Source organism: Hylobates moloch, unplaced genomic scaffold, assembly GCF_009828535.3.
Source record: "Hylobates moloch isolate HMO894 unplaced genomic scaffold, HMol_V3 SCAFFOLD_1, whole genome shotgun sequence".
NCBI lineage: Eukaryota > Metazoa > Chordata > Mammalia > Primates > Hylobatidae > Hylobates > Hylobates moloch.
In genome coordinates, this window is record NW_026652276.1 from 2,297,558 (window position 1) to 2,305,985 (window position 8,428).

Below are 8,428 nucleotides of genomic sequence, written 5' to 3' on the forward strand. Positions count from 1 at the left end.
TTCATAGCCCGAGTGCCTGTGCTGGGATTTCAGCGCCTTTCTCCTACCTCTGAGATCCTTTGTCACTTTTCCAAGGAGATGGAAGTCTGGGATGAGGTGGGCCATGTCCCCATGGAGCATACTTTGTAGATGGAAACTTTGGGATGGACCAGGAGGAGAGCATCATGACCCTCAAGGAGAAATTGGCAGAATCTGTCTGTGTAGGTCACAGCCTCGGTCCAGGGACCTGAGAGAGCCTAGTGACCCCTGGAGGCATCACCTGGAGGTTTTCATGTAAGTTAATGTGACTGGATGGGGGCGTGGCCCCTGGTCACCACCCAGCACAAGTAACACAGCCACTGTGGAGACATCAGCTGCCTCTCTCCACGTCCCTTCAGGCCCCTGTCACAGCTGCGCTGGGGAAACTGAGGCAGCTTGGCAGCCTCCATGATGCTGGTGGAGCTGGAAGAGGCCCAACTCTTCCAGAGAACGCCTTGCAGAGCCACAGGGTGTGTGTAGCATCTGGGTGGCACCTGGCTCTCTCCCTGCTCCCCTGGGACTTCCAGCGAGCTCTCTTCCCGCCTTTAGAGCCATCTCAGTGCTCACAGCTCACAGGGACATTGGGAGGGGTCCCTATGCCCGTGAAGTGTTGGCGGGAGGAGAAAAACGTCTGTGTTTGGCATAGCATAAAAAATCTCATTTTACAGTAGAAAAGTCTATCCCGTGACGCAGACACAACAAATATATAAAACCCGCTTCCTGCTGCAGCTCCAAGGAGGACAATCTGGAGCTCTCTCAGGCGACCTTCCAGGAATCCCTTGCTTATCCTTAGAAAATAATCTTTCCTGTTGCTTCCCCAGTCTCTACACCCAAACACCAGTCTTAGTGGCCCAACACAGATCTTTAAGTATATCTACATAGCTATTAGCAAAACTTTACATTTAAACGAGATATTCAGTGGATAATCAGACATCTCACTTTACATGCATGAGGACCAGAGTGTACACAAAATGGTGGATTTCCAACCCCTGCAGGGCCAAAGTCAAGTCGTGGACAAGGGGTGGCATGATGTAAGGTAGGCGGCTGAGCCTTGGACTTGGAGGTCAGAGACCTAGGATTTGGAGTGGACACACAGGGTAGGGCTGGCTCCCTTTGAGAAGTGAGGCTCTGCCCGTTCTTGAGTTTGTATTTTCCTTCACCAACTTTCCCTGAAGCACGGAGACACCGGGCTCACCCTTCCCTGCTTGTGATCATGAGAGACAAGGGGCAGGACGATTGTCTAATCCATTTGTATGGAGTGTGATTACCCCACAGCAGGTGCCATCAGTGCTCTGCCCAGAGCCCCCACATCCCTGTGAGGGGTTCAGAGCCCCTTCCCCAACTTCCCTGTGCTTTTGCTGAGAATACCCCATACCACTGACCTTGGACCACCAGAGCTACTTTTCCCAGCTGAAGCCCCTGGGAGTTCATGTCCCTCTAGGGCAGCTCATGGCCACTGGCTGAGTGACCTGGGGAAACAGGGCAGAAGGTATTTTCAAAAATAACCGCAGCAGTATTTTTGATTCCACCTGTTTTTTCAGTAACTTTCGCCACTCCCCACACCAAGGGGTGGAATCCATGTCCCCTCCCTTTAAGCTTGGGGCAGCCATTGTGACTGCCTCAGTGTAGAACAGGCTGGAAATGACTGTGTGATTAGGAAGGCTGGGGCATAAAAGGTCATGTGGCTTCCACTCGCAGCTCTCCTGCAGGAGGCTCCGCATGGGAATCCGGCCGCCATGTTGGGAGGAAGCCCAGGCTGCACAGAGAGTGATGCAGATTCCCCAGCGAAGCTCCAGGGAAGGCCTTGGCCAGCAGCTGGGATCAAACCCCAGACCTGTGAGTGACTGAGTATCCAGCCATCCTGGCCCCTAGCCTCCACATCACCCTAACTGAGTGCAACAGAGGTGAGCTGCCCTCTCCAAGCCCTGCCCAAACTTCAGGTTCACGAGCAAATCCAAGCTGCCTCTGTTTCCAGCCACTGAGGTCTGGCCTGGTTTGTCACGCAGCAATGGAATCGGGGCACGGGGGTGGCAGCCCAGTTCCCCTACCTCCTGTGGATGCCATGTCCCCTGTGCTGAGATAAGCTGAGAACCTCCCCGACCCAGAGCAGGCTTCCAGGCGCCTCTAGCGAGCTGAAAGTCAGATTTTTGCTTTGTCATCCCAGGCCAGACAAAACCAGAGAAAGTGGAGTCGATTTGCTTCTCCCATACAACGTGGTGCTGGTGCCAGAGAGAGCAGCAGTGGCAGGACACAGAGATGAGGGCTGGCAGCCATGCTGGCGTGTGGGGCTGCCCTGCCCACTATGTGGCACACCGTCCTCTTGGAGCAGCCCTCTGGGATGCAGGGGGCTCTGTACTGGTTGCTCAGTGGCCCCAGTAAACACTGTGACACTCAACAATTGCATGGTGTGGCAGATGCCACAGCCCTTCCATGGACATTTGCACAGCTCACCCTCACCCACCCAAGGGCATCGTCAGCCTGTGTTGTGTGACAATGGACTCCGAGGGCTTGGGTGATCGGCCCCGGGTCATTGCTGGGCTGGGGCCCTGTCCACCTCACTCTCCTGGGCCCTTAGAGCTTTGCCATCTGCATCCAGACTCTTCAGCCAAATCAGGGTCCTTGTCCCTTGCAGGGCCTTGCTGTCTCATCACTGCCCCCCCAGTGTGGAGGCAAGGGGGCCTCACCTACCCAGGATTTCTGCTCTCCTATTGGGTTTCCAAAAGGGCCCCTGGCTCTTCCTGTTTCCTACCATGTAGAGCTTGGGGACAGTTGACCAGAGGCTTTCACAAGGGTGGGGAGAGTCCTGTCCACCACATCCTGGTGCCTGGGGTCACCCTCCCTCCAGCTCTGATCCCGACATCTGCACCATCTCCCCAACCTACAGTTTATCTGAGCACCTCAGTCCTGGGGGCCACGTGCCCCAGCCCTTGTACCCAGTACCAACAGCGATGCAGGAGGGCCACAGAGGGTCCCCCTGCCCAGGGAAACACCCCACCTGCTGACTCTGGATTCACCTCTGCTCCGAGCGCAGCCCAGGCCTGGCAGCGTTTGTCCCGCGGCGCATTCCAAGTCAAGCCCCCAGTTGTTTGGCAACGTTAGGCTGACGGCAGCTGCACAGCCAGATGTTGACCAGAGCACAAAGTGCGCTTTGATGTTTTTTTAACTAATCTCTGGGGAATTCCAGCTCACCCTGAGTCCTCCCAGGAAAAAAAAGAGCTGAAAAGCTGATTTCTGGAGCCTGAAGGGGCAGGGCATGAGGGCGGCAGCCAAGGGGCAGGGTGACAGTGAAGCGGGTGGGGGCCACGCTTGCAGCAGGGAGGCGCCAGCTGGAGACAGCCAGGGTGTGGTGCTAACAGGCCAGAGGTATGAGTTAGGCGGGGGGCCTGAGACCTGGGGCCCCTCCCACAGTGGGGGCCAGGGGACAGCGATATAGCAGACAGGACCTGCCCTGGACAACTGAGGTCAGCCCAGATCAGCCCCGACCATGCTTCATAACCACAGGTGCCCCTCCGCCTTCTGCTCTCAGCCCTGCCCAACAATGGCATCAGAACTCAGGGAGGGATTCGGGAGGCAGAGGACTCTGGGTTACAGACCCTTCTAAGAGCTTCCCAGGGCATCCGCTTCTGTCCCTGGGCTTGTGCAAGATGACCCTGAGGAGGGCTTCATTCGAAGCCTGACTTTGACAGGCAGGACAGTGCGATGTCTCTTTCAGGGAGATATTAGCAGGGGCCTCGGCACCCTGCCACCCATGGTTACCCCCATGTTATGGATGAGAAAACAGAGGCCCAGGGCTGCTAAGTAATGTTCTTGAGAGCACACAGCTAGGCAATTCCAGAGCAGCTCTTGGGAGAGGGTGGGGCCCAGACACCAAGGTCTGTTTCCTCCTGGAAGCCAGCAGCCCAGTCCTGACTGGGAAAGACCTCAGACCAATTGATCCTTGGCTCCCCAAATGCCTCAGGAACCAAACGAGCCTGGCGTGGGGCTGAAGTTTCAGTGTTTCAGACATCAATCAGGCCGGAGAACCCCCAAAAAATATCTAGCTTTGGGGTGCTGATCACGCCCCTTTTCATATGGGAATGTCACCTTCACAGATGTTCAGGCTGTAAAAGTTCAGCAAACTACACACTTACGATACATGTGTTTTTTTCTGCATTAAACTATATTCCAATAAAAATATCTTTCAATAAAATGGTTTTTAAAGCTATATTTCAAGGTAATTTTCCCAAGAAAAGCCTTCCCAGCAGCTGCTTTTGAGCTATTCAGTTGCTTTCTCCAAGCATCAGGCAACTAGAGCCTCGGTCCTCATTACAATCAGAAACATCATATTTAAAGAATATTTTTCCTTTAAAATGATTGACAGATAATGGAGAGCTATGCAACTCTTAGAACAGGGCAGCTCCTTATGAACTGATAGAAACAAATCTTCCAAGTTCACTGTGAAAGTTTCAAGCCAGGTATATAATAGGGTATTGTATATGTGGTTAAAAAAATAAAATAAAGGAAAAGTATGTATATTCTTGATTGCACCTGCTTAGATTGATCTGGAAGGGGCGCAAGAGGCTGGTACCATCGGATGCCTCTGGGAAGGGAGGTGTCTGGGTGACTGGATGGGGCTGGGAGAAAGGCTTCTTCCCATGGGATCCTTCTCACGCCTTCTGACTTTTGCTCCCGGCAAATTATTACTTAAACGTGACCTTGATTTTTAAAAGGTTGGGGCTTCTCGAAAGGAGACCACGTGCCCAGCATCCCTATCTCCAGATCCACGTCCTGTCCACAGGTTTCCCTCAAACTCCACTTATAATATCAGATGGCAAATGTCCTAACCTAGTGAAATCAGCAACTGCTCTTCACAAGCTGAGGGAAGAAAATATACGTAACTGTTTTCACACTAAAACCACTCAGGGATGCACGTGCTTAGAGCACATGCTGATACGATTCCCCAGATCACACATTCACAGCTTCTTTCTCTAATTAAAAACACACGCACACACATCTCAGCTGTGGGAAACCGTGTGGCAGGTCCTCCAAAAATTAAACATGGGATCATCCCATGATCCAGCAATTCCACTTCTAGGTATAGACCCACAATACCTGAAAGCTGAGACTCAAACAGACATTTGCACACCCCTGTTCACAGCACATCATTCTCAAGTGCCAAAAGGTGGAAGCAACCGTGTCCGTCAACAGGTGAGCGGATAAGCTAAATGCAATCCGCCCATACCTTGGAATATCCCTCTGCCTCTCAGAGGAGGAGATTCTGATGCCTGCCACGCTGTGGATGAACCTCGAGGACCTGGTGCCAAGTGCAAGAGGCCAGACACAAGAGGACAAATACTGGGTGATTCCACTTGTAGGAGGTCCCTGGAGGAGCCAGATCCCCAGAGACAGAAAATAGAATGGAGGCCGCCAGGGAGGGAATGGGGAGCGGGCATTTCATGACGCAGTCTCAGTTTGGGAAGAAGGGAAAGTTCTGGAGCTGGATGGTGGTGGCGGTTGTACAGCAATGTGAATGTGCTTAATGCCACTGAAGAGTGCACTTGAAAATGGCAAAGATGGTAAAATGTTATGTTATGTATACTTTACCTCATTATTTTTACAAAGCATATTGGATGAAGAGAATCTTCTTTAAACAAAATATAATGGTTTGCGAAGCACTTGGGAGTGGACGTTACAGTTCCAACAGACAACCCCATCTCCGTGGACATTCCCAGTTTGTAAAAAGAAGTTAGGTGTTTTCAGAGGTGGCCACAGATGTGACTAAGAGCCTGGGTGACCTTCCCTCCAGCAGCCCTGGCTGCTCTGAGGGACGCCAGGTGACCCCGGCCTCTTCTCCCTCCTCCCATCAGAGGCTCACCGGTCCCAGGCTGAGCCCCCGACTCATCCCAGGAGCCTCCCTGTGACAGGCAGCCCTCATCCTTCTTTTAATTAAGTCAGTCACAGAGCAAGTTAGGTTTAAAAAAAGGGTAATTTCTCTCTTTTCAATTTTCCAGAAGGTCAGAGTTTGGGGGGCAGGGGAGGGAGGGAGAGCATCTATGTGCACCTCTCCCACCTCTGCCCTGTTCATGGCAGGTGGCAGATTCCAGCACAGGGATGACGGCTCGAGTTGCCAGGAGAATGGAAACGCAGAAAGGTCATTGGTAGTTGGATCCTGATGGCTGAAACACCGCTGCCTAGATATGGAGACCTCAGAACATTCGGTCAGGACACAGCGGCCACTATGTGGCCGTACTCAGGCCCCACTCCCAGCCAGGGCTGTGCTCAGAGGCCAGCAGGAGCAGCCGCGTCCCTGGCTTCACTCAGCCCTTGCTGATGTGTGAAGGCTGATTCTGTGCAGACACCGTGCTGGGGGCAGGACAGTGACAAGGAGCAGGACAGCCCCCATCCCGGGATCCCCAGAACCCAGAGGCAGTGCTGCGGTGGCACAGAGAGCTGGACACTTGCAGTCAGGGTCTCACATCAGCCAGGAGCTGCCCCACTTTAGAGAGGAGGAAACTGAGGCTCAGGAAGTCAGGCCTGCCCAGAGGTGACCAAGCCAGGACCTGAATCCCTTGCACCTGGCCCCAGAGCACGTGCACTGCCTGCTCTGTGCCTGGGCCTCCTCTGGCTCTGAGACCTAAGCAGCCATCTTGGACACAGTGTTTGGTAACCCTGGGTCCTGGAGACAAAGCTTGGGAGTGAGTTGTCTATTTGGGGAAGCACCCCCAGGGCACTGAGAAAATTAAAACAAGGGAGGAGGGAAAACAAGTCCAAGGGTCAGTGCTGCAGGCCGCAACAGGGCAAAAAGCTCATTTATCCTCTGGCTCCAGGACCCCACTGGGTAGGGGTGGCACCAGCCCATTTGGGCTAGGTGTGTGAAGACGGCTGCATGGCTGCGGGGGCATCTACAGCAGGGAAGCACCCCCAGAAGGGAGCTGTGAGGTGCTGATGAGAGGAGGGGCTGTCGGTTCACCTGTGCACAAGTGGTTGTTGCAGCAATGGCTGGAGTGAAAAGGTGGATGGAGAACCATAGGGTGGGTGAAGGGTGACCCCGACAGCTGCTGAGGCCCAGAGAAGTGAGTGATGCAGCTACAAAACCTCAGAAAAGCCATCGAGAGCCCTGATGTCCTTTCCTGGGTCAGCCTTCCTCCCCTACATCAGCCACTCAGCCACCTCGAAAGGGGGCCTGTAAGAATCACTGCCGAGGAACCCTGGGCCTCCAGCGCTATCCAGGAGTCCCACAGTCCCCAGGCTGTGAGCACCTGCTGAACGCCCCACAACGTCACAGGGATCCAACAGGGAGTACAACGTGGTTCCTGCCCTCCAGACCGCAGCCTAGAGAGGATGGCCTGGAGATCAGGACCGGTGGAGAGTTGAACGGTCTTCTCTCTGTGAGCAGGAGACAACAGCTGTGCGAGGGGCTGGCCAGTTCTGCTGGACAGAAAGGGAGGCCTTCCACGAGGAGGTGACACCGAGGAGCCTCCTGGAGAATGAGAATGGATTTGAAAGCAGACCTGGGAGGGGACGTCAGAGAGGGGACATCTTGAGAAGGGAGAGGCACAGCACAGAGAACGGGGGCTCCTAGGAGCGGAGCTTGCCCAGAGGGTAGGATTTGATTCTGGGGAGTGGGAGGTGGGAAACGTTTGGCAGGAGAAGAAACCAGAAGCTGGAGCTAGTAGCGGAGTGTGTGACACCCAGTGTGCCGGTGAGCCAGTGCTGGGTGGCACACGCCCCCAGAGCCCGGTGGGTTCAGACAACAACAGTGAGTCACTTCTCACACATCCGCCAGGAGACCAACAGTTCTGCTGATCTGCAGCAGAGTTCCCTCATCTCTGCTGGGCTCTCACTGAGCCTGGCCAGGGTCCTCTAGTCCGTAGCTGTCTAGGGTGGTTTCACCCTCTCCAGGTGACCTCTCATCTCCAGAAGGCTCACCCCGGCTTGTCCTCACAGTGGGGCTGCAAGGCCTTGGGCGCCTACACTCGGAACTGGCGCACCTCACTTCCTTGCATTCTGTGGGTCAAGTAAGGGACAGGTTCAGCCCATTTCCAGGAGGTGTGGGGCAGGGGGAGGTGGGCAACTCAGCCTCTTGAGGGCAGGCGCCCCAGTGGCATTGCAAGGAAAGGTGGGGACTCGGTGCCATTTGCTCAGTGCACCACCCTACGGAGCATTGCACCTGCTGACATCGGGCAGCCAGGAGAGGTGTTTTCATTTGGAAAGTGACATTATATTTGTCTTGAGGCAGAAGAATAAGCCAGTTCCCCACATTCACTGAGTATCTAAGTGGCCAGCCCCGGTGTATGGTGCACTGCTTCCTCTTAGCATCCACAGGTGTTTTCTCCTGGAAGTAATGAATGGTTCATCCAGGTAGAATCCTGGACTGAAAATGCCGACAGTCCTCACGTGTGACCCCCTTACTCTACAGATGGGACCTGAA